Consider the following 27,567-nt stretch of genomic DNA (forward strand, 5'->3'; position numbering starts at 1 on the left):
GAGGATCATGACATTGTAAAGAAGACAGGGATCAAGACCATCCCCATGGAAAAGAAATGCAAAAAAGCAAAATGGCTGTCTGAGGAGGCCTTACAAATAGCTGTGAAAAGAAGTTAAGTGAAAAGCAAAGGAGAAAAGGAAAGATATAAGCATGTGAATGCAGAGTTCCAAAGAATAGCAAGGAGAGATAAGAAATCCTTCCTCAGGGATCAATGCAAAGTAATAGAGGAAAATGACAGAATGGGAAAGACTAGATATATTCAAAGAAATTAGAGATACCAAAGGAACATTTCATGCAAAGATGGGCACAGTAAAAGACAGAAATGGTGTGGACCTAACAGAAGCAGAAGATATTAAGAAGAGGTGGCCAGAATACACAGAACTGTATAAAAAAGATCTTCATGACCCAGATAATCACAATGGTGTGATCACTCACCTAGAGCCAGACATTCTGGAATGTGAAGTCAAATGGGCCTTAGGAAGCATCACTAGGAACAAAGCTAGATGGAATTCCAGTTGAGCTATTTCAAATCCTAAAAGCTGATGCTGTGAAACTGTTGCACTCAGTATGCCAGCAAATTTGGAAAACTCAGCAGTGGCCCCAGAACTGGAAAAGGTCAGTTTTCATTCCAATACCTAAGAAAGGCAATGCCAAAGAATGCTCAAACTACCGCACAATTGCACTCATCTAACATGTATGGATGTGAGAGTTGGACTATAAAGAAAGCTAAGCGCCGAAGAATTGATACTTTTGAACTGTGGTGCTGGAGAAGACTCTTGCAAATCCCTTGGACTGCAAAGAGATCCAACAAGTCCATCCTAAAGGAGACCAGTCCTGGGTGTTCATTGGAAGGACTGATGCTGAGGCTGAAACTCCAATACTTTGGCCACCTCATGTGAAGAGTTGACTCATTGGAAAAGACCCTGATGCTGGGAGGGATTGGGGGCAGGAGGAGAAGGGGACAACAGAGGATGAGATGGCTGGATGGCATCACTGACTTGATGCACATGAGTTTGGGTGAACTCCAGGAGTTGGTGATGGACAGGGAGGCCTGCCATGTTGCGATTCATGGGGTCGCAAAGAGTCAGACACGACTGAGCAACTGAATTGAACTGAACTGAATGCACTATAAAGTAATGCTCAAAATTCTCCAAGCCAGGCTTCAGCAGTACATGAACTGTGAAGTTCCAGAAGTTCAAGCTGGGGTTTTAGAAAAGGCAGAGGAACTAGAGATCAAATTGCCAACATTCCCTGAATCATTGAAAAAACAACAGAGTTCCAAAAAACATCTATTTCTGCTTTATTGACTATGCCAAAGCCTTTAACTGTGTGGATCACAATAAACTGTGGAAAATTCTGAAAGAGATGGGAATACCAGACCACCTGTCCTGCCTCTTGAGAAACCTGTATGCAGGTCAGGAAGCAACAGTTAGATCTGGACATGGAACAACAGACTGGTTCCAAATAGGAAAAGGAGTACGTCAAGGCTGTATATTGTCACCCTACTTATTTAACTTATATGCAGAGTACATCATGAGAAATGCTGGGCTGGAAGAAGCACAAGCTGGAATCCAGATTGCCGGGAGATATGTTAATAACCTCAGATATGCAGATGACATCACTCTTATGGGAGAAAGTGAAGAGAAATTGAAGAGACTCTTGATGAAAGTGAAAGAGGAGAGTGGAAAAGTTGGCTTAAAATTCAACATTCAGAAAACTAAGATCGTGGCATCTGGTCCTATCACATCATCAGAAATAGATGGGGAAACAGTGGAAACAGTGAGAAACTTTATTTTGGGGGGCTCCAAAATCACAGCAGATGGTGACTGCAGCCATGAAATTAAAAGACGCTTGCTCCTTGGAAGGAAAGTTATGACCAACCTAGACAGCATATTATAAAGCAGAGACGTTACTTTGTCAACAAATGTCTGTCTAGTCAAAGCTATAGTTTTTCCAGTAGTCATGTATGGATGTGAGAGTTGGGCTTTAAAAAAGCTGAGTGCCAAAGAATTGATGCTTTTGAACTGTGGTGTTGGAGAAGACTCTTGAGAGTCCCTTGGACTGCAAGGAGATCCAACCAGTCCATCCTAAAGGAAATCAGTCCTGGGTGTTCATTGGAAGTACTGATGTTAAAGCTGAAACTCCAATACTTTGGCCACCTGATGTTAAGAGCTGACTCACTGCAAAAGACCCTGAGGCTGGGAAAGATTGAAGGCAGGAGGAGAAGGGGATAACAGAGGATGAGATGGTTGGATGGCATCATTGACTCAATGGACATGGGTTTTGGTGAACTCCAGGAATTACTGATGGACAGGGAGACCTGGCATGCTCTGGTTCATGGGATCTCAAATAGTCGGACATGACTGAGCGACTGAACTGAACTGAACTGAGCTGAAAAATTTATACTTTATTAGTAAAGTCAGAAATGTACTGTTTTTAAATTGAATTTTATTTTTTAACCTTAAACTTCTATGTTGATCCACATAGAAGAATATGGGTTTTCAAGTAAAAATATAGTACCAGGATACCTCATGTAATATGAAGAGAAGCTAGACGTGAACCTCAAAGCTAAAAATGTGGAAGTTTTCATGCCCACTATTCTTAAAATGGCAGTACTCAGCATAGTGGAAATCAATGGAAAACATATGCTTTGATAATAAAATTAGGCTTTACTTTAAATATTATATTATACATTTGTATTCATCTATTTATATGTAAAATAAGAAAACTTATTTAGACATTAAAAAGGTTTTAACCCAGTTGGCCCACAGGTAATACAAAACATTTAAAGTCAATTTTTTAAAATTATTTAAACTTTTTGTTTTATTTTGGAGTATAGTTGATTAACATTGCTGTGTTTGTTTCAGTTATACAACAAAGTGACTCAGCCATATATATACATGTTTCTACCCCTTTTCAGAGGGTTTCCCTGGTAGCTCAGAAGGTAAAGAATCTGCCTGCAATATGGGAGAACTAGGTTCAATCCCTGGGTCAGGAAGATACCCCAGAGAAGGAAATGGCAAACCACTCTAGTATCCTTGACTGAAAAATATGGACAGAGAAGCCTGATGGGCTGCAGTCCAGGGGGTTGCAAAGAGTCAGACATGACTGAGTGACCAACACTTTCACTTTTCACCCCTTTTCAAATTCTTTTTCCAATTGTTACAGAATACTGAACAGAGTTTCTTGTGCTATATAGTGGGTCCTTACTGGTTATCCATTTTAGATATAACAGAGCATACATTTCAATTCCACCGCCCTATCTACCAACCCCCACCACTCCCCCCTGTTAACTATAAGTTCAAATTCTATTTTAATAAATACTTGAAATATAATTCTCTATGGGCTTCCCTGGTCGCTCAGATGTTAAAGAATCTGCCTGCAATGCAGGAGACCCAGGTTCAAGCCCTGGGTCAAGGATAAAGCATGCATATTTTATGTTGAGGTGTAACATGAAGACATAAAGGTGGTTGTTCCTGTGTGCTGAGAATGAAATGCTACAGTCTAATTCTGCTTTTCTTAAATGCAGTAAGCAACTTTCTCTGTGGAATATACACTCGTTGAGTCCTCTTATTCTGAGGAAAGAAGAAAAGACTTTAGGAATCAAGCATAGTTGTGTGGGCATTCTCAGTCACTCAGCTCTGTCTGACTCTTTGTGATCCCAGGGGGTGCAGACCACCAAGTTCTTCTGTCGGTGGAATATACCAGGCAAGGATACTATAGCAGGTTGCCATTTCCTACTCCAGGGGACCTTTCTGACCCAGGGATTGGACCCAAGTCTCTTGTGTCTCCTGCATTGGCAGGTGGATTCTTTACCCCTGAGCCACCAGGGAGCCCGAAAGCATAATTAGATTTATACAACATTTTAAAGTCTTTTGATTGTTTAAACTGCATTTTTCTAAAACAGGATATGTTTTAAGTGTTTTTTGGTGGCATCTTTAATAAACAGTAGTCTCCTCAGTGGAAGAGGAAAGCAGAAACCAAGAGAGCCTCTAATTAATTTCGTATTAAAAATAGTAATTCGACATTCACTTCTTCCTTCTCCAACTGTCTACAACATCTTGTATCTCACACTCTGGTAATCTTGCCCTAAAGTGGCAGGGATTTATCCTGTGTATGTCACTTTGAAACATGTAGACATGTTTATTTATCATAACCCTGATAGTAGAGTTGTTTATAAAGCCAAAACTCTAGTCTCTAGCCAAAGATATTTGAGAACATAAAATACATAATGGATTAAACCATATATTTCAGTGTTTAGCCATACTTGTTTGTGTACAACGTAAATGCGTTCACCCACAATACTATGTGAATGTTTGCATTTGTATATTTGTAAGAGGGCTGACCTCTAAATAGAAAAATGTAGAAACATTTTTACTTCATTGCTTACCAAAATTTCAAAGAACATACTTCCTTGTAATTTGGTATGTTTATACTAATATATTTGTAAGAGGGCTGACCTCTAAATAGAAAAATGTAGAAACATTTTTACTTTATTACTTACCAAAATTTCAAAGAACGTATTTCCTTGTAATTCATTCTATGACTTTATTTCTCTTAAATATGGTTGGGTTAAGTTGCTTAAACTTTGGCTCGCAGAAATAATTTTTTTTTCAGAATTCTTTCCTCATGATTTAAGTATAATTGAAAAATTGTAGCAATAAAATCCAACAAATATTTCTTATTACTAAATAATGCTCCATCTTCTTAGAGACACTAGTACTTTGACTAGCTACACTCCAAATGTTTAAATTTCACACTTGGAAACACTTTTTTATTCCATGTCTTTTTGATACCTGATGTAACTTTTAAACTGTGACTCTCGTCCTTTGACATTCTGTAGTGGAAACATGAATTAATCATTGAGTTTGTCCAGCAAGCAGAGTGACATCTTACTGTGATACTATGAGCTTCCAGCAGGGCCAACACAAGCTGTACCTGAATTTACAGCACAAGAAAATATCCCCATAGGAGTAACATTGCTGCATGCTAAACTTCCAGTCCTCAAAATTCTAGATCTTGTTAGTACAGGGGTGGATTCTATTCTTTTGCAATGTTGACTCTGTTATTGCATTTTCTGAAAACATAGAGGTTACTGTTAACAGCAACACAGACTGGGGTCCAGGGGTTACTGCCCACCTTATAAAGGCATTCATAAGATATGGTTTAATAAGCCATTGTTATTGTTACAAAAATTGCATTTTATTAAGGATCACAAATGATTGTACATATAATAAATATGTATTTTTAATGAAGTCTAGTTGGATTGCAGATGATTTCATTACTGCATATAGTTATACAGATGAGCTTAGAGAGGGGAGCCATTTGTTAGACTTTCCTTGAAGACTGCCCTGTAAAAAGATTTTATGCAAAGTGATACTGTGTTGGTTCTCTCACACCCTGCTTGCAGTGTTCAGTAGAGACAGTTTTTGTCAGCTTTGTAGCTCTTGTTTTTTCCCTTTTTTTTTCCCCTGACTTTTGTCACTGATTATAAGAAGTTTATGACTAGAATCTTGTCATTTAACTCTTTAATTGGCCCTCCATATACAGGGGTTCTGCATCCACGGATCCAACCTACTGCTATTTGGAAGGTATTAACAAAGTATTCTAGAAAGTTTCACAAAGCAAAACTTGAATTTTCCATTCAGATAACTCTTTATATAGGATTTACACTGTATAAGGTATTTTACTTATCTAGAGATGATTTAAAGTATATGGAAGGAGAGAAATACAAGAGGGAGATTAATAAGATATACAGACTTCCAGATACAAAATAAATGAATTAGAGGTATACAATGGAGAGTGTGGGAAATACTGCTGTTGTTGTTTAGTCACTAAGTTGTTTCCAGTGCTTTCTGACCCCATGGACTGCAGCACACACAGTCTTCCCCATCCTTCACCATCTCCCATACCTTGCTCAGTCTCATGTCCATTGAGTCGGTGATGCCATCCAACCATCTCATCCTCTGTCACCCCGTTTCTCCTCCTGCCTTCAATCTTTCCCAGCATCAGGGTCTTTTCAAATGAGTCAGTTCTTCACATCAGGTGGTCAAAGTATTGGAGTTTTAGCTTTGGCATCAGTCCTTCCAATGAATATTCAGAGTCAATTTCCTTTAGGATTGACTGGTTTGATCTCCTTCCAGTCCAAGGGACTCTCAAGAGTCTTCTCAAGCACCACAGTTCAAAAGCTTCATTTCTTCGGCACTCAGCCTTCTTTATGGTCCAACTCTCACATCCATACATGACTACAGGAAGAACCATAGCTTTGACTATATGGATATTTGTCAGCAAAGTAATGTCTCTTCTTTTCAATATGCTGTCTAGTTTGTCATAGTTTTTCTTCCAAGAGCAAACCTCTTTTAATCTCATGGCTATAGTCACCATCTGCAGTGGGAAATATAGTCAATAATTATGTAGTATCTTTGTAGGGTATTATAACGAGAATTATCATGATGATCATTTTGAAATAGAGATATCGAATCACTTTGTTGTCTACCAAGAGCGCAGTGTTGCAGGTCAATTATACTTCAAAGCAAACAAGCAAACTCACAGAAAAAGAGATCATATTCGTGGTTACCAGAGGTACTGGTATAGGGAGGGTGAATTAGATGAAGGTAGTCAAAAGGCCAAACTTCCAGTTATAAGATAGATAAGTACTTTGGATGTAATGTATATGACAATAAGATAAATAAGTACTGGGGTGTAATGTACATGATAAATATAATTAGCACTGTTGTATGTTAGATATGAGGGTTGTCAAAAGAATGATCCTAAGAGTTCTCATCACAAGGAAAAGTTTTTTTCTATTCATTTTTGTATCTATAGGAAATGATGGCTGTTCACTAAATATATTGTGTAAATGATGATGCATGTAAATCAAATAATTATGCTGTGTACCTTAAACTTATTTCATGCTATATGTTAATTATATCTCAAAAGAGGAAGGAAAAAAGTTAAAGTTTATAGGAGGATGTGCATAGGTTACATGCAAATTCTGTGCTATTTTATAGAGGAACGTGAGCATCCAGGGATTTGTGTATCCATGGGAAAGAGAAGGTCCTAGAACTAATCCCTTTCACATACCAAGGGAGGACTATATCTCTCTTTACCAAAGAAAGGAGTTTTGAATGATGTAGATAAAATAAATATTGATTCAATAGGTCATTTATGCAATTAGGAGTATGAAGCTTTGCCAAGAAGATGGAACTTTTCCAAAGCAAAATACAGAATTCCACTCTTCTCTACTCCTTCCTAATCTTGGAAGTTACGAAGAATTAAGTAACTTAATGCTGTGGGATGAGGCTGGGAAATGGATATTCTACCCTTAGTTTTGCCATAAGCTAACTATAGGCTACTGCTTTATTTTGTAAAGTGAGGATGTTGAACCAGTTGATTTTTAAGTTACCTCCTAGTTCTAAGATCAGTTCTATTCTAATGAAGAGCACCAGAATTTCCTTATAGTAATTCCCTCTTTGAGGTAATATCTCTCTTAAAACTCTGGAACATGGGACTTGATCTCACTCCAGGTTGAAATCTTGTGATCATACCACAAAATGGACTACAAGTTAGTACCTGTATTTTTTAACTTAATTTTTATTTTTTAACACCGAAAACATTTTCTATTGCAGTATGGCAGTTAGCAATGTTGTGATAGTTTCAGATGAACAGTGAAGGGACTCAGCTATATATATACATGTATCCATTCTCCCCCAGATGCCCCCTTCCATCCAGGCTGGCACATAACATTGAGCAGAGTTCCATGTGCTATACAGTAAGTTTTTGTTGGTTATCCATTTTAAATATAGCAGTGTGCACATGATCTTCCCAAAGTCTGTAACTATCCCTTCCCCTGGAAACCATGAGTTCCTTTTCTAAGTCCGTCTCTTTCTGTTTTCTAAGTAAGTTCATTTATATCATTTTTTAGATTCCACATGTAAGAGATGTCATATGATATTTGTTCTTCTCTGTCTGACTTACTTCACTCAGTGTGACACCTAATGATATAAAAAGATGTTATTAAATCTAGAAGTGTTTGCGATTTTATAGGTTTTTTTTTTGTTTCATTTTGGCAATAAGCCATGATTGTTTTTTCCTTTTTACCTCTACTGTCAACAGTAAAATTGCTAAATTGGCTAATAGTTGTAAATAAGAAGAGTCTTAATCACTATGTCCATACCCAACAGATAGCAAAAATCTCAGTCAACATATATTGTATTGTAATGCTTATGTGCCCTTCAGTGCTGCCAAACTCATTTGTGGATGGAAAAGCAATTCCTTGACACAGTAAATAGACTAACCCCCAGCAAATAGACCGCTAACACTCAGTGTTAATAATAATGCTAAAACAATCCTCCTATTTTGTTGCTCTCTATGTCATGCATTTTCTATTTATTTTTTAGGATATCCTTGAAGATTAGTCAGAGAGCCTCTTATGTGCCTCTAAAGGTAGGAAAAAGAACCCTGACTTCTGGTTATAGAATATATTTGTAATTCTATGGCAAATAGAATGCTTTTGTTTTAGCTATGTTTTAATACTTTACACCTCTTTTTAGATATAGACATAATTAATGTTGCTTATTTGGAAAATCTGAAAAATGTGTTATCTCTACTCACCTGTCAACTCGAAATCATCCAATGCATAGTGTTTAATTGTCAGTTTGCACTTTTCTTCATATTATTACATACTGTGAAGTCAAAGTGAAAATGTTAGTCACTCAGTCATGTCTGACACTTTGTTACCCCATGAACTATAGCCCACCAGACTCCTCTGTCCATGGCAAGAATTCTCCAGGCAAAAATAAAAATGAGTAGTCATTCCCTTTGCATGGGATTTTCCAGACCCAGGTATTGAATGCAGGTCTCCTTCATGCAGGTTGATTCTTTACTGTTCCCCTTACTATTACATATTACTACAGTTTATTGTATTATTTAGAGTTTTTTTCCCCTATGGGCAGAATTTATTCATTATTTTACATTTTGTATTACCTTCATAATTTTAGCGTAGTTTGACATTACCATTTATGACTTCAATATATCAAGAAGATAATTTTATAATTTATACACTTATGTATGAGCTTCCAAGGTAGCTCAGTGGTAAAGAATCCGCCTGCCAATGCAGGAGACGTAGGAGATGTAGGTTAAATCCCTGTGTCTCTAAGATCCCTTGGAGGAGGAAATGGCAACCTACTCCATCCAGTATTCTTGCCTGGAAAATTCCATGGACAGAGAAGCCTGGCGAGCTACAGTCCATGGGGCTGCAAAGAGTCAACTCTACTGGGCACACACACACGCACGCACACTTTTGTATATTAACGTACAGAATATATTGTTGCTGCTGCTAAGTCTGCTGCTGCTAAGTCGCTTCAGTCGTGTCCGACTTTGTGTGACCCCATAGACGGCAGCCCATCAGGCTCCCCTGTCCCTGGGATTCTCCAGGCAAGAACACTGGAGTGGGTTGCCATTTCCTTCTCCAATGCATGAAAGTGAAAAGTGAAAGGGAAGTCGCTCAGTCATGTCCAAAGCTCAGCGACCCCATGGACTGCAGCCTTCCAGGCTCCTCCATCCATGGGATTTTCCAGGCAAGAGTACTGGAGTGGGGTGCCATTGCCTTCTCCGGAATATATTGTTAGAAACTATGATTCTCTAACCTACCATAATTTCATATTTTTCTTCTTATTTTAAAACTATAATTTTTAAAGAAACAACCAAAGTTGCCATAAATATAATTAGCAATCAGTAATTTATTAAAATAAATTGTAATTTGGAAGAATTTAATTTTGTATTAGCTTTTCTTAATGAGTGCCAGAAAATGTGTCCCTTTTCTTGGCTAGAATATATGTGAAGATAAATTTAGAATTTCTACTCTAGTAGATACTTCTCAGATAATAGCTTAATTGCAGCTATTTCAAACCAAATTGTTTAATTGTGGTGAATCATATGCAAATTGTTCAGATGTAGGTCAACCTCCCACTTGCACATTCTAGCACCTCTTCTCTAATTCAAGACAAACTGCTCAATTTCCTGAAAGAGGCAGAATGGTACAGATTAAGAACATATGGCAAAAGCAAAATGATAATAACATAAAAACAACAATGAGCTAGGAGTCATAAAGATGGCAAGCAAAGCAGGTTGCATTTATTTTACCTTAGCTGATGATCTTCTGTGCTTGATGTGTGTTTGGTACACTATCGTTTGCTCACTGCTCATGAGATTTGTATTTGGCAAATCATGGTGCCTCTAAGTTGCTAAGTCTCCTCACCTGTACTCATTTTCGGTGGTCTGGCTGAGTGATACAAGTCGACTTCACAGATGGACAAGAATACCTTGGTTAGCTCTGAAAGTGACCAACTGTGATATATTGCTATTGTAGAAGGTCTGGAAATCCTTTATTTTCCTAGCTGCTACATTCTAGTTCTAATCTGTAATTGCCTTTGTGGTGGGTCATTGTATCACTTTCTAATGAATGACTGAGATTTTATGAACTCTATTTAAACTTTATATGTCATCTGCTATGAAAGAAAAGAATTTATTTCCAGTTTCTAAAGCACCAATGAATGATAAAGCAGATTCGTGTGTTTTTTATGTGTTGTCTTTAATCTCTAGATTATCACCAATATTTTTGGTATTTTGACAGAAAATAATGAGACTTGCTGGTTACTGACAAAAAAAAAAAAACTAGCCTTAATTCTAATAAAATTAGAAATCTGCTTTACTATAAACATAGTTTTTAACATTATCATTCTTCAATGGAATTTGATTTAAGAATTTGAATTTGTATTTTCATGTAGTTTATGATATTTCAACTTCTCTGAAATTTGTTTTGAGTTAAATTTTTCATTCTTGAAGAATTATTGAATTAGGTTACTGACTTAAATCACACCTGTGTTTTTTTCAATCTTAGAATGGGAAAAAATTATATGTTGTATGCTTTGTAATTCTTTCAATATCAATACTTTTGTTGTTAGGAAGTATTTCATATTAAAAATAGAGAATTATACTAAATAGAAAAATATGTTTCCCTCAAAGTTAGCTACTGCTAAAGTTTTGGTTTTTTCTTTCACGGTTCCTTCTTTATGTACACAAATATCAATATCAATCTGTGTACACAATGCTTTCACACCATATGCATGAGTCTATGTTTTTTTTTTTAGCATTTTAATTATGAAGTTTCTTCTAAGTCCATATATGTTATCTATTTCATCCTTTCTAATGGCTGCATATTAGACAATTTTTTGATGTGCCATGATTAATTTAATAGGCCCTTTAAATCTTTTCTTAAATAGAACTTTAAAATAGAATGAAAGCAGGCCTTCCTTAATTACATTTTTGGCAGGCATACAAAAGAATAATTCTCACTTGTACTTTGAATTAGGAAATTAAGGAGTAAAGAAAAAGTGTTACAGTAAAGAGTCATAAAAAGTATTAGGTAAGTGCACATAAATGGTCAGGGGAAAGAAAAGCTCATAATGTAGATGTTTATGCAACTGTGTTCTAGGTATGTAAGAGTAACGTTCTGATTTTTTTTCAAGATTCACCCCAGATGAAACCTTATTTCATAGCTTTCAAAAAGATGTTTCCCTTCATCCTCATTCTCACCAGTCATCTTACATCTTCATAAAGCTTTTGGAAAAATAGATCTCATCATACATGTTATGTCACATACAGAATTTCATCTTGTATTTAATTTTTTCCCTACAGGATGTTAACCTTTACAGGGTAATGACTTTGTGTTACTCCTATTTGAACTTAGTAGGTGCTGAATAAATGGCAGTCAGCTAAACTGGATTGAAGTGTGACAAGGGGGAGAAATCAGGTAGAAATGTTTAGTCCTACCAAATGTTTATAAAGGACCACTACCTACCTATTATCTTTGAAGTAACACAGTAGTAATCGTTAATAATTTTTCTGATGAATGAGATACAAAAGATATAAACACATGATTTTTGATACACAGTAAAAGTTCTTTTAAATTGAACTTTAATGATTCTTAGTTGCATTCAAGCTTAAAATCAGACCAGTTGTTTCAGAAAATTATTTATAAATTTATTTTAAAAAACCTGTATTGTACTGAAATTATACATTACCTCATATGGATCTAAAAACGCTTTGCCAGCCTTAAAGTATTATACACATGTAAGACATTATTTTTATTGATAAGATAGTAATAAATTTGTCTCTGTGGGTTAAAAGTACGGATAGTTAATTGCAAAGTAGAAATTACATATAAAAGAAGCAATTCTTTGCATTAATTCTGTTAGTAGAAACAGAGTATTGTTAGTACTTGTATGTAATGCAAGTTGCTACTCGTGCTGTTTAAATGAATCTTTGACATTATCTCAACCAGCAAAAGTAGACTTATTAATGGCTTGAATTGTGTCTAAAAGAATCTCTGATTTCATATTAGTCTGAATTCAATGGTAGTATTAATTTACAATATCTTGAACATATGTATCAAATTATTTTTTAACACAAAAATGAAAAATAAGTGGGTATAAGATCTCTTTTGAAACTGGAAGTAATGCCTACCGCATAATAGTTTTTCTCCTCATCTGACTTCCAGAAGTCACCAGCCCCAAACTCTGATTCTACAAACATCTTATTGGACAAATCAGGAATGAGGAAAGAATCTTGCTCAGTCTTCTAATAAATTTTTGAGCTTACTACTGACCTTTACTTGCCCTTCAGAACTTGAACCTTAATATTTCAGATATATGCTTTTGTGTCACTTTGTTCTCAGAGCTCTCCCATTTATTGTTATCTAATATTTGGCTAGGGTTACAAATGCAGGTACTTTTGGAACCCATGAGTATAGCCAAAGGGGGTGTAACAGACCAATACTGTACATTTGGGAGTGGTGTGGACTGAGGAAAAGACGATCGCATGCTCAACAAACAGGGGCTGTTTCTACTCATTCCAGTCATACTTTCTACCTAACACTATGTTCCAGGAGCCATAACTTCTAAAGGTAAAAGGAATTGAATATTGAAATTTCTATGTGAAATCTCACAGTTTCTAAATATGGGCTCAATTTGAAACATTGGGGAAAAAAAAGGAAACCATGTAAAGGAATCATAGCATGCTTTTAGGTAAGCAATTTGCTACATTTGCATAGATACCCTGCAAATACTTACTCAGTCAATGAGTGAATTATGGATATCTATAAGACACAGGGAAATAAATGAACACTCTAGCCCTTGTTCTCCCATGTTCATTGGAAATTTCATATAATACTTTAAGGAGGACAATAGCCATTAGCAATAAATATGGAGACCTACAGATAAGCTTTTTCAGTCTATATCTGGATTCTGGAAAAGAGGAAGCAAGAGTGAGCTCAGTAAGCTAAGGTTTTGTTAAGATATATTATGATATGCAAAAAATGATGTTATCACTTTTTGAACACACTTTTATCTTATTCCCAACTTACCTTATGCTCTTAATTTATTACTCTTTTCTTTAGTCCCTCAAATCTTTTGTCATTTTGTTAATTTTAAAAGAAATTGGTGAGTTAAGATAATGGCTCTACGGGAAGGCAAACACAAGGGAAAAATAAAAATCAAGTACGCCAATTTTGTCACATAATCCTTAATGAATAAACATGGGTTCAGTGGACTCTGGTTTGTTTTACATTTTGACCTTCAAGATTTACTTTCTTTTTGAGATCTCTCCTGCTTTCCTTCTGGACAAACTCACCTTCCTTCTTTCATTTCAGTCCTTTATTATATCGCCACATTTCACTGCATTTAATGGCACCTAATTACAGTTGCTCACACATCTCCCTTCCCAAGTAGACTTGAGAATCTCAAGGCCATAAAAAATATCTTTTAACAATCATAAACTTATAGAAATTTGTACCTACATTACAGAGAACTTTTCCACTGAACCATTTGAAAATAAATTGCCAGCATAATGCCACATTACCCAGAGTGCTTTAGGATGTGTCTCCCTACAAACAAAGACATTTCCCACATAACCACAATAAAATCATCAATATCAGGTACTAAGGACTAAATTGTGCCCCACATTATAGTCATATAGCTTCCCTGGTGGCTCAGATGGTAAAGAATCCACCTGCAATGTGGGAAGCCTGGGTTCAGTCCCTGGGTTGGGAAGATCCCCTGGAGAATGGCATGACAACCCACTCCGGTATTCTTGCCTGGAGAATCCCCATGGACAGAGGAGCTTGGAGGGCTATGGTCCAAGGGGTCGCAAAGAATCAGACACAACTGAGCAACTAAGCACACTCAGTCCCACTCACATGTCAAAGCCCTAACCCCTCCTCCAATCCCCCGTAATGGTATTTGGAGAATAGCCTGCGCCAAGTGTAATGGTATTTTGAGGAGAGGCCTTTGGTAGCTAAGCAGGTTTAGATGAGGTAATGAGCATGGTGCTCTCATCATGGGTTAGTGCTCTTATAGGAAGAGATGCCAGAGAGTTTGTTTACTTTCTCACTGTTATGTGCGAACAAAAGCAAGAAAGAAGGAATTTGGTGAGTTCCTTGATCATGGCTTGCCAGCCTCCAAATCTGTGAAACATAAATTCCTGTTGCTTGAGCCACCCAGTTGATCCTATTTTGTTAACACAGCTGCAACGAACTAATACATCAGGAAATTAACATCCTTAGTTCACTACTATCTAATCCCCAGATCCCATTCAAGTTTCATCAGTTGTCCAAATAAATTCCAACTATTGGTCTGTAGTGTGTAAGAATTTGTTTCCAAATTATGTGCCTTGTTTTTAGTTTCATTTTATTAGTCTTCATGAATGTAGAAAAATTCTACAGACTTTCCTTGACTTTTACGACCCTGATACTTTTGAAGATTACACTCCAGTTGCTTTGTGGCACAGCCTTTAATTTGGATTTGTTGGAATTAAGGGCCATAGTTTATGCAAATTTAGATCCTAGCATCTAAAACTGTGTCTGGCATATAGATGATATTCAATAAACACTTGTTGAGTAATGAATTAGTTACTGAAAACTCTGAATCACTTGCATAATGCTAATAGCAACAATTTCAAAATTTTAAAGAGAAAATTGTAAAGCAGTTTCAAAATAAGAAATAAAGAAAACACACACACACAAACTCTGATGTCTTCTCTTAGTGTTTTTGAGATCTGTTCTTTATTTGTTGAACATACATACATTGGCTATTGTGTAAGTTAATAACAGTTTCTTTAGAGCAGTGCTTCTCAAAGCGTGGTCTGTGGATTGCTTCCAGTTTATGTTCTATTTCTGGTTCATGATGACATTGGGGTTACGTATTTAGAAATCCTTTTTAGCATTTTGACAAAGTGGTTCTATTTCTGTTGGATCTATTAATTCTTAAGTGACATATTAGATATATTTTATCTGATTTTCTTTTTTATTCCATTTATCTAGTAATTAATTTGCATTGTATTTGCCATATTATTGATCCATAATGGATTAGAAGTTAAAAATGGCTCATTTATCACAGTTTGTGGTTATTCCCATCAGAGTAAAGTGTGATTAAAGTGGATGCGAACTTGGTGGAATTTGACCTTGCACCTAAAGAATGGGTAAAATCTTCTTGTTTTCTTCAGTCGTTCAGTCGTGTCTGACTCTTTGCAACCCCATGGACTGCCACACTCAAGACTTCCCTGTCCTTCATGATTTCCTGGAGTTTGCTCAGACTCATGTCCATTGAGTCAGTGATGCCATCCAACCATCTCATCCTCTCTTACCCACTTCTCCTCCTGCCCTCAATTTTTTCAAGCATTAGGATCTTTTCCAATGGGTTGACTCTTCTCATTAAACAGCCAAAATACTGGAGCTTCAGCTTCATCAATAATCCTTCCAATGAATATTCAGGTTTGAATTACTGTAGGATTAACTGGTTTGATCTCCTTGTTGTAAAATAGGTAAAGATCTTACTAGTTTATAAATTAGAGAAATGAGCAATTCAGGCATAATAAAGTATGAGAGGAAGCTTATGTCTATTTGCATTATGTGGTTCCACGTGTGCACTTATTTGTGTGCTTGTATGTGTTGGATGGGTATTAGAAGACAGGAACTTCAAGAGATGATAAGACCTCATGATTCTAAAGGGAGCCGAGAGCAACCCCTCCCATATTTGATTGCACTGAATTCCGAAACATTGATCCTACTGGCATTGCCCTTGCAGTACATTCTTGTGTTCTCCCTTTCCTTTTGAAAACATTCTTTCCTTTGACCACCAGACACTTGGAATTCCCACTACTGACAAAAAACCAGTAAGCTCCTGTGACCAAGACAGTGGACAGTGCTACTATTACCACTTGTAGATAACGGAGACTATGCACAGCTTGTGTATTAGTCACTCAGTCATGTCCTACTCTTTGTGACTCCATGGACTGTAGCCCTCCAGGCTCCTCTGTCCATGGAATTCTCCGGGCAGGAATACTGGAGTGGGTTGCCATTCCCTTCTCCAGGGGATCTTCCTGACCCAGGGATTGAACCTGGATCTCCTGCATTGCAGGCAGATTCTTTATCATTTACAAATATTTAAATGAAAAGAGGAGAGCTTTAGTTAGAAAAAAGGGAAAGCAATGAGAGAAAGAATAGAGTGAGCATGAGAAATGCTGCTAGGGAAAGAAGAACCTAAAAGGAAGGATATATTATTGCATCAAGTTTAACTTACTCTGTTAGCCTTAAAGGGCAGTAGCATTTATTTCAGTTCAAAACATATTTACCAGGAAACTGTCATGGAGCAGACACTGAAATCAGGGAATGCAAAGAAGAATAAAACATAAGAACTTTCCCTAGAATGAATTCAGTGGTTTGGGTAAGACAGATAGGTAAATACAACTTCAGTGTAGTGGTTGGGACTTTCACTGGGGAATTTGCAGGTACAGAGGGTAGGTGATTGTCCAACCTCCCAGGATTCTCTGAGGAGATTATGCTCATAAAAGGTCTTGATGAAAACTAAACCAAACTGAAATAAATGGGTGAAGAAGAAGCGCAATTTGATAATCAGTACTCAGTTTAGGAGCTGGAAGATTGTTGCTGTAGTTGTTCAGCACTCAGTCTTGTCTGACCCTTTGTGATCCCATGAACTGCAGCACACCAGGCTGCCCTGTCCTTCACTATCTTCTGGAGTTTGCTCAAATACATGTCCATTTAGTCAGTGATGACATCCAACCATCTTGTCCTCTGTTGCCCTCTTCTCCTTTTCCTTTCAACCTGCATATCAGAGGTTATTGATACATCATTGGTGCTTAATAAATAGTTGTTGAATGAATGGATGATTTACTTAATTAGAATGAATTGACATACTAGAGGTAAATGCAACTCCAGGAAGAGGAACTAGGCAGGATGTGGAAGTGTAACATAGCAGTGGTGAATTAAGATGAGGGAGACATCATCAGTCCTCCACAGCAGACTAAAAATTGCATGACAGAGACACGTGAGTTGAAAATGGAGACATAAGTAGAAGTCAGGTAATGGAGACATTTCTCTGCAGTATTAAGGCCTCATAGATTCTATCAGTAATGGGAGTGACATGGGATATTTGTATTGTAGTTTGATTATAGATGACTAAGTGTGGGAGAGACAAGATAGATATAGCGGCCTACTAGTATAGATAGGAGGCTAGCTCACTGGTCTTGACAAGAAAAGGTGAAGATCTAACATATGGCTATGAAGAAGAGATGGCGAATGGGGAAGGGGCAGACAGACAGATTCATGAGTTACTTGAGAAATAGAATCAGTGGAATGTTTCACGTACATAGTGGGTAGTGTAGGGGGAGGGCGGTAAATCACAGTCTGAAAGAAAAGGGGGAAAGCTTGAACACTTTCTATATTTATGACTTTAGTCTCTGCATGAATGAAGATATCCTAAGTTGAGCCAAGGAATATGGGAAGACAGATAAATGTTTGGAAAACAGGGAGAGACACCAAAAGGAATCCAGCTTTAGCCATTTAATTGAGATGCCTGTTGAGGAAGAGAGATCAAAACTGAAGAAATATATGAACATATGGGCTTCCCAGGGGGCACTGTAGGAGATACAAGAGATGCAGGTTCAATCCCTGGGTCAGGAAAACCCCTGGAAGAGGGCATGGCAACCCGCTCCAGTGTTCTTGCCTGGAGAAAGCTATGGGCAGAGGAACCTAGTGGGCTATATAGTCCATAGGGTCACAAAGATTTGGACATAACCTCAGATATGTAGATGACACCATCCTTATGGCAGAAAGTGAAGAGGAACTAAAAAGCCTCTTGATGAAAGTGAAAGAGGAGAGTGAAAAAGTTGGCTTAAAGCTCAACATTCAGAAAACTAAGATCATGGCATCCAGTCCCATCACTTCATGGGAAATAGATGGAGAAACAGTGGAAACAGTGTCAGACTTTATTTTTTTGGACTCCAAAATCACTGCAGATGGTGACTACAGCCATGAAATTAAAAGACGCTTACTCCTTGGAAGGAAAGTTATGACCAGCCTAGATAGCATATTAAAAAGCAGAGACATTACTTTGCCAACAAAGGTCCGTCTAGTCAAGGTTATGGTTTTTCCAGTGGTCATGTATGGATGTGAGAGTTGGACTGTGAAGAAAGCTGAGTGCCAAAGGATGGATGCTTTTGAACTGTGGTGTTGGAGAAGACTCTTGAGAGTCCCTTGGACTGCAAGGAGATCCAACCAGTCCATTCTAAAGCAGATCAGTCCTGGGTGTTCATTGGAAGGACTGATGCTAAAGCTAAAACTCCAATACTTTGGCCACCTCATGCGTAGAGTTGACTCACTGGAAAAGACCCTGAGGCTGGGAGGGATTGGGGGTGGGAGGAGAAGGGGACGACAGAGGATGAGATGGCTGGATGACATCACTGACTCAATGGACATGAGTTTGAGTAAACTCTGGAAGTTGGTGATGGACAGGGAGGCCTGGCGTGCTGCAATTCATGGGGTCATAAAGAGTCAGACACGACTGAGCACTGGACTGAACTGAACTGAAGTGGCTTAGCATGCACACACGCATCTATGAACATATATGTTATGTAATTTTAAAGGTATGCATATATAACAAAGGTTTAATGTATCAATCTGTCTGCACAGGATCATCTAAAACTTTATTTTTTCATTAATTTATGGCTGTCAAATTAACTTATTGCTTGAATGTATCATTAGAAACTCTGGTACTTCATTCTACATTTCAAAACGTATCATAGAGTAAATGCTGTAACTTGAACCTGGTTCCTGACTTGTGAAAACATCATGTGTCTCTGCTACCAAAGCCAAGAGAACTGTGCCAATTACATGCCTGAACCTGTTTCAGTTTAATTACATGGATTACTGAAGCAGAAGCAACCTTTGTGCTTAATTGACCCTTATAATTGTCTTAGTTCTCTGCTTTGCCCTTCTTGGGGGTATAATTCCATGTCCTACTATTATTAGGAAGAAAAATTCACTTCCTTTTTTGGTAACTCCAGAAAAAAGAAAGATTAAAATATACTTTAGTGCTCAGAGAATTAACATTTTATCAGCCTCTGTAGCTAGAGAGTACTATAGTGAGCAAAGGGGAAAGAGATGACCCAGAGTCGCCTCATTGTCCTCATGTGAGAGTTGAGTTACCTCTTACACTTGTTTTTTTTTATTTTTATTTTTCACAACCAACCTCAGTAACTCGGTTCTATCAATAGTGACCTTTGAGCATCTCCCAATTTAAGATATCCAAAGCCCAAATAGATTCTTGAACTCTGCATATATTTGAATCTGTGTTGTAAAGGTTAGGTCTCTAGTCAATTCATGCACCTGCAGGGAAACTCAAAATGGATTAGTCAACAGGAAAAGAATGCTTACTCTTCAGTCTCTCAACCACAAATTCAACTTTTCCATATAGCAGTCCAAAACCTAAGAACTTCAACTAAATGGAGACATTAAAAGCACAGACGTCATTATATCCCTAATATTTCACTCATAATACCTACTCAGTAATTTTTTCAACCAGTTAATGGAAAAGCCAGAATGGTAATGTCATGCATGAATAAATTATGATTCTCTCAAATTACCTTTTTGGATTATCTTTTATGAAAGAGGTAGACAAAATTTATGTAATGCCACTTCTTTTTCTCCTGGACACAGTCTGTGAGAATGTGTGTTAAGCTTTTAGTAATCAATTTTAACTACGTTAAATATATAGAATATGCAAATATAATATACATACAAAAAATATACAAATATAAGTTGAGAGTTTTAAAACTCAGAAATATTTCACAGTTTCACAGTCCCAATTCATAAAGCCCCGCGTCATTTATTTTCATCCATTCAAGTGTTTGTCCATTTGTGGATTTTTGTCAGGGAGTATTGAGCACATGCTCTCTACTAGCACTGTATTAGGCTTTGCAGACTCACAGGTATAAATTAGATTGTCAGTCCTCAGATGGGTGCACACAGATGCAGGAGCACAGACAACAGCTTTTAGCCATAATCTGTCCTGAAATCCTCTGGTATGGATTCCCAGTCTTCTTAGGCAGCCTGAAAAGATGGATCAGGGAGTTCCAGCTACCTTAAACAAATACTGATGACAGGAAAAGCACACTTGAGAAATGAAGAATGTGATATTGAGAATGCTGAGGGTAAGTGGGGGAGGAGCAGGACAAGTAGACATGTGCCAAACTGGACATGTTAATGATTTTGAATTAAATTCTAAAGATGACAAAGAACAAATGAATAAATGCAAGAATGGACATGAGTTTACCAGACTTACTTTTTAGAGTGATCTCTGGAAGTTTTCACAACTGTGAAAGCTAAATAAATTGATCAACAAAGAAAAGTCAGTAGAGTGATCAATGCATAGAATAATAAAATAACTGCACAGGTTATTCAAGAGCTGTTTTAAATATCAAATTGACAAGACTTCACCACTCATAGAGGGAGGTTAACACAAGCTGAAAATCTTGGATAACTGTCAATGTTTGCAAGAAAGGTTGGGTAGAAAAAGTGCCATTGTGCATGTGTGCTAATGAGACAATGAGTTCAATTATGAACATGTTGAGAGGTTGGTGTGTTTAAGGTACATTCAGCTAATTATACAAGTTGACTGTTGAACAGATAGAGAAAATTAGACCAGTAGTAAACTAGAGATAGTTATAATCAGTATTGAGAGGTGGAAGGCAATTAATTGATGTGAATAAAATAGTCCAATGGTATATCTCTGGCAAGAAGTGAATATAGCTTCAGACCATGATGAGCCAGTAGAGTACAGGAAATTATAAATGCAGGACTGATGTGAGAAAAGTCTCCAGAATCTTAATGTCTTTGGATATTGATGCGGAATGATTTCATTTGAAAGATGCTTTATATTAAAAGAAAAAAAAAGATCCAAGTTCTGGGAATAATCTTTCCAAAATAAAAGGAAGAGCACCCAAATCTTGAAATATGTTCCTATTCTTCAAATCTTATTTTTCAACAATCCACTTTATGTTTCAACTCAGAAGTGGTTAAACTCATCCTATTCACATATGAGCACAAAAACATGACCAGGGATTATTCAGCACTCAGAATCCCACTTTCACCTGTCAGATTTTTTTGTTTTTTAGTTTTATACCACCCAATTCACTTAAAGAACAATCTTTTAAAGTGTGAAGTTTTCAGTGATCTAACTCACTCAGTCATAGCAATATTTTCCTACATTAGCTCATCAGAAAGAATGCCAATGGCATAAAAATAAATGGGAGTAAAAATAGCTTAAATATTTGACCTTAATAACATATTGCTTAACTATTTGGTTTAATGTAACCTTCATATGCGGAGAAGGCAATGGCACCCCACTCCTGCACTCTTGCCTGGAAAATCCCATGGATGGAGGAGCCTGGAAGGCTGTAGTCCATGGGGTCGCTGAGGGTCGGACACGACTGAGCGACTTCACTTTCACTTTTCACTTTCACACATTGGAGAAGGAAATGGCAACCCACTCCAGTGTTCTTGCCTGGAGAATCCCAGGGACGGGGAAGCCTGGTGGGCTGCCGTCAATGGGGTCGCACAGAGTCGGACACGACTGAAGTGACTTAGCAATAGCAAACCTTCATATGAATTCACATAATCTAATAAAAAGATTTCATTTTCTATACTGTAAAACAAAGTTAGAGAAAGATTAAATGGCTGCGGAAAGAAACATAGTCTAGGGAGGCTTTTTTTTTTTTTTTTTTCCTTTGAGAATTAAATAGGCTTTAGATAGATGCTATATAAAATATATTTTAAGACAATATTTTAGTCAAGTTAATTTTTGACTTTTAACTATTCCTGGGCACCTTAGTGATATCTCTGTGGGATCAATATTATTAAAAGACTATGAGGTTGAATGCCATAAAGATGAATCAATTCCATAATCCTAAGTTTTATTGTTGCTGTTCAGTTGCTAAATCATGTCCTACTGTTTGCAATGCCATGAACTGCAGAACACTAGGCTTTCCTTCCTTCACTGTCTCCCTGAGTTTGCTAAAACTCATGTCCATTGAGCCATCCAGCCACCTCAGTCTTATCCTCTGTCACCTCCTTCTCCTCCTGCCCTCAACCCTTCCCAGCATCAGGGTCTTTTCCGATGAGTTGGCCCTTCACATCAGGTGGCCAAAATATTGGAGCTTCAGCATCAGTCCTTCCAATGAATATTCAGGTTGATTTTCTTTAGGGTTGACCGATTTGATCTCCTTGCATCTAAGGGACTTGCAAGGGTCTTCTCTAGCACCACAATTCAAAGCATCAGTTCTTTGGCACCCAGCCTTCTTTATAGCTCACATCCGTACATGACTAATGGAAAAACCATAGATTTTACTAAATAAACCTTTGTCAGCAAAGTGATGTCTCTGCTTTTTAACACACTCTCTGGGTTTGTCATAGCTATTCTTGCTGGATTCATTATTACTCAGATTTTACTATATTCTTTTATCATCAGTAAGATAGTTTTCAAACAAACCAGTTAACTTTTATCAAAACCAGATACAAATATATAGGACTTAGTTACTTAATTTGACAATAATTTTCTTCTAATTTATGTGGTCAGAAAATTTCATCATTTTCATTATATTATCATAATTGCCATTTTAAAATATAAGTATTGGACCGTGCATGTCAAAGTCATAAATAAACAGGTAAAGCCTCTGTCTTTTATAACAATCATTAGTATTCATGCTAAAAACTGTTTTTTTTAGAAAATAATTTCACAAACAAAAATAATATATTACCATTTAAGACAATTTGAATATCTGTCATTATTCATGAACATATTGGATCGGTTGGTTCTTTGTTAACCCAAATTCTAACCTCTTGTTCCCTTTCCTACTTCATCCCTCTTCTCTCTTGGGTGTAGTATTTTCTTGATCAGACAGAGCCACATATTGCTCTAACCTGTGTGTGTTCAATAAATACCAAGAGAATTTGGAATGCTTCCCCAAAAAAGAATTTTTAAAAAAGCTCTCTAAAGAAGAAACACAAAAAATACCCTTCCCCATTTCTAAATTATCATATATTGTTTTTAAGAGTATGACTTTAAGGGTTGCAAGAGAACAGGGCAGGGTGAGGGGAAGTTGGGACAATTTACTTATTTGAAGGACATTGAAAAATGATACCATCCAAGATTGGTATTTTCATGAGTTTCTTGATGTAATATGTAATTAAAATAAGTGTTTGCTTATTTTATTATTGCTCAGATCTACTTTTAGGAAGAAGCTTGTATCCAATTTTATGGAATATATCTTTAATCTAGTGTCTAAAAATAAATCTCTCCTTAAGTTTAACTTTGTCTAACTCAATGAAACAATGATGGACAGGTCAGGGTGGAGAGGTCTGACAAAACGTGGTTCACTGGAGAAGGGAATGACAAACCACTTCAATATTCTTGCCTTGAGAACCCCATGAACAGTATTAAAAGGCAAAAAGATTGGACAATGAAAGATGAACTCCCCAGGTCAGTAGGTGTCCAATATGCTACTGGAGATCAGTGGAAAAATAATCCAGAAAGAATGAAGGGATGGAGCCAAAGTAAAAACAACACCCAGTTGTGGATGTGACTGGTGATGGAAGTAAAGTCTGATGCTATAAAGAGCAATATTTCATAGGAACCTGGAATGTTAGGTCCATGAATCAAGGCAAATTGGAAGTGGTCAAACAGGAGATGGCAAGAGTGAACATCGACATTTTAGGAATCAGGAACTAAAATGGACTGGAATGGGTGAATTTAACTCAGATGACCACTATATCTACACTGTGGGCAAGAATCCCTTAGAAGAAATGGAGTAGCCATCATTGGCAACAAAATGCAGTACTTGGATGCAATCTCAAAAACGACAGAATGATCTCTGTTCGTTTCCAAGGCAAACCATTCAATATCACAGTAATCCTAGTCTATGCCCCTACCAGTAATGCTGAAGAAACTGAAATTGCATGGTTTTATGAAAACCTACAAGACCTTTTAGAACTAACACCCAAAAAAGATGTCCTTTTCATTAGAGGGGACTGGAATGCAAAAGTAGGAAGTCAAGAAACACCTGGAGTAACAGGCTAATTTGGCCTTGGAGTACAGAATGAAGCAGAGCAAAGGCTAATAGAGTTTTGCCAAGAGAATGCACTGGTCGTAGCAAACACAGTTTTCCAACAACACAAGAGAAGACTCTACACATGGACATCACCAGATGGCCAAAACCAAAATCAAATTGATTATATTCTTTGCAGCCAAAGATGGAGAAGCTATATACAGTCAGCAAAAACAAGACTGGGAGCTGACCATGGCTCAGATCATGAACTCCTTACTGCCAAATTAAGACTTAAATTGAAGAAAGTGGGGGAAACCACTAGACCATTTGGGTATGACCTAAATCAAATAACTTATAATTGTACAGTGGAAGTGACAAATGGATTCAAGGGATTAGATCTGATAAAGTGCCTGAAGAAATATGGATGGAGGTTCATAACATTGTACAGGAGGCAGTAATCATGACCATCCCCAAGAAAAAGAAATGCAAAAAGGCAAAATGGCAGTCTGAGGAGGCCTTACAAATAGCTGAGAAAAGAAGAGAACCTATAGGCAAAGGAGAAAAGGAAAGATATACCCATTTGAATGCAGAGTTCCAAAGAATAGCAAGGCGAGATAAGAAAGCCTTCCTCAGTGATCAATGCAAAGATATAGAGGAAGACAATAGAATGGGAAAGACTAGAGATCTCTTTAAGAAAGTCAGAGATACCAAGGGAACATTTCATGCACAGATGGTCTCAATAAAGGACAGAAATGGTAAGGACCTACACAAAGCAGAAGATATTAAGAAGAGGTGGCAAGAATACACAGAGAACTATACAAAAAAAGATCTGCATGACCCAGATAACCATGATGGTGTGATCACTCACCTAGAGCCAGACACCCTGGTATGCAAAGTCAAGTGGGCCTTAAGAAGCATCACTATTCACAAAACTAGTGGAGGTGATGGAGCTCCAGTTGAGCTTTTCAAATCACAAAAGGTGATGATGTGAAAGTGCTGCACTCAGTATGCCAGCAAATTTGGAAAATATTGTCACCCCGCTTATTTAACTTATATGCAGAGTACATCTTGAGAAATGCTGGACTGGATGAAGCACAAGATGGAATCAAGATTGCCAGGAGAACTATCAATAACCTCAGATATGCAGATGATAACACACTTATGGCAGAAAGCGAAGAATAACTAAAGAGCCTCTTGATGAAAGTGAAAGAAGAGAGTGAAAAGGTTGGCTTAAAGATCAACATTCAGAAAACTAAGATCATGGCATCTGGTCCTATCACTTCATTGCAAATAGATGGGGAAACAACAAAAACAGTGAGAGACTTTATTTTGGGGGGCTCCAAAATCACTACAGATGGTGACTGCAGCCATGAAATTAAAAGATGATTGCTCCTTGGAGGATAAGTTATCAACCTAGACAGCATATTAAAAAGCAGAGACATTACTTTGCCAACAAAGATCTGTCTAGTCCAGGTTATTATTTTTCCAGTAGTCATGTATGGATGTGAGAGTTGGACTATAAGGAAAGCTGAACGCCAAAGAATTGATGGTTTTGAACTGTGGTATTGGACAGCAAGGAGATCCAACCAGTCCATCCTAAAGGAAATCAGTCCTGAATATTCATTGGAAAGGACTGATATTGAAACTGAAACTCCAATACTTTTGCACCTGATTTTAAGGGCTGACTTATTTGAAAAGACCCTGATGATGGGAAAGATTGAAGGCAGGAGGAGAAGGGGATGACAGAGGATGAGATGGTTGAATGGCATTACCAATTCAAATGACATGAATTTAAGTAAACTTCAGGAGTTGGTGATGGACAAGGAAGCCTGGCGTGCTGCAGTCCATGGGGTCACGAATCTGACATGACTGAGGACTGAACTGAACTGTTTAACTTACTAACATATTTCCAACTTAGAATTTCATGATAATAAAAGTTTGTATTTTTAACATCAGTACCCCATTGGAATTTAAAAGTTTTTGTTATCTTGGGCTTAAAATAAGAAATTAATATATTCACAGAGATAAAAGTAAGAACACCTTCATCAATAAGGCAGAGTAAGAAAAACAAATGTTCTCCTGTGACATGTTTTCTCTTATAACCAAATGAATCAGATTTTGACATTTTTAAAGTAAGCATTTTTGAGATGCTTATTTTCTCTTTTATCAACTTATATGCACATCTTTATTCTTTGACACTTTATTTCCATTCAACTTGATCTAACTCACTCTCTTCCAGATTCGTGGCTAGCTCCTCCTTACTCCCTTGAGATTTCCATTATTTTAATGAAAAGATAATATTCAGTTTTTACCGTTGATATTTTTCTTCTCTTTATAGCTTGCAAAGTTTGACCTCACCACCTTCTCCAACATAGCCCTCTTTCTTTGGTCTTCTTCCTACCTTCGCTATACTCTCCCCACCCTGCATGCCCCTAACCTTGCCTCAGTTAATGTCTGGTGAAGGCTCCTCTTAGGCATATCCACACTCTCCTCTCATTTATGGACCCACACTCTATGAATAAACATCGAGCAGAGCAATGAATTTCATTTATCAGTTATCAAACACTCCCTAATATTTTATAAACAATTTATTTTTGTATTCCCAGAACCCTAATGTTTGATGACAGATAGTTCTAGGTGCTCAATTGTTGTTTATTATATAAACATCATCAAAAAAAGTTATTTTGTATTGTAAATTAATTCCTTCAGATATTATTTAGTTTTTTGCAATATTTTTTAGCTAATACCTAAACACACTCTGCCTGATTTTATAACTGTTTTAGTACTAATAAATATGTTCTTATGAAAGTAAAATTTCTTTGTATATAAAACTTTTAGCATAGCTTAATATTTTATTTCACATGTGTATCATTTTATAGACATATTTAACTGAATTTCAACTTTTCCTTTGGATACATTTCTCTAAATAAAATTGTTATAATCTAAATTTTAGAGTTTGTGAGAAACTGCTTTCCAGAAAGATAGAAATTTATGAGACTTCCAGAGTCACTTCTCTCTTGCCAGCGTTGAGAAGACTTGTGGTATTTAAAGTTTGCTAATTATATAAACATAAAAAATTGGAATTTGTCATTTTAAACTACATTTCTTTCATT

At 37.0% G+C, this 27,567-nt stretch overlaps 1 long non-coding RNA gene across 5 annotated transcripts in view; it reads left to right on the forward strand.

Moving 5' to 3' along the window:
• LOC104997976 overlaps positions 1-27,567 on the forward strand; it is a 397,981-nt gene that overhangs the window by 308,875 nt on the left and 61,539 nt on the right. For all 5 annotated transcript variants that reach the window (XR_826387.1, XR_826384.1, XR_826385.1 and 2 more), the window contains one exon: positions 8,401-8,446. This is a non-coding gene — a long non-coding RNA (uncharacterized LOC104997976). The remainder of the gene's footprint in view (positions 1-8,400; positions 8,447-27,567) is intronic.

Source organism: Bison bison, unplaced genomic scaffold (assembly GCF_000754665.1).
Source record: "Bison bison bison isolate TAMUID 2011002044 unplaced genomic scaffold, Bison_UMD1.0 scf7180017864318, whole genome shotgun sequence".
NCBI lineage: Eukaryota > Metazoa > Chordata > Mammalia > Artiodactyla > Bovidae > Bison > Bison bison.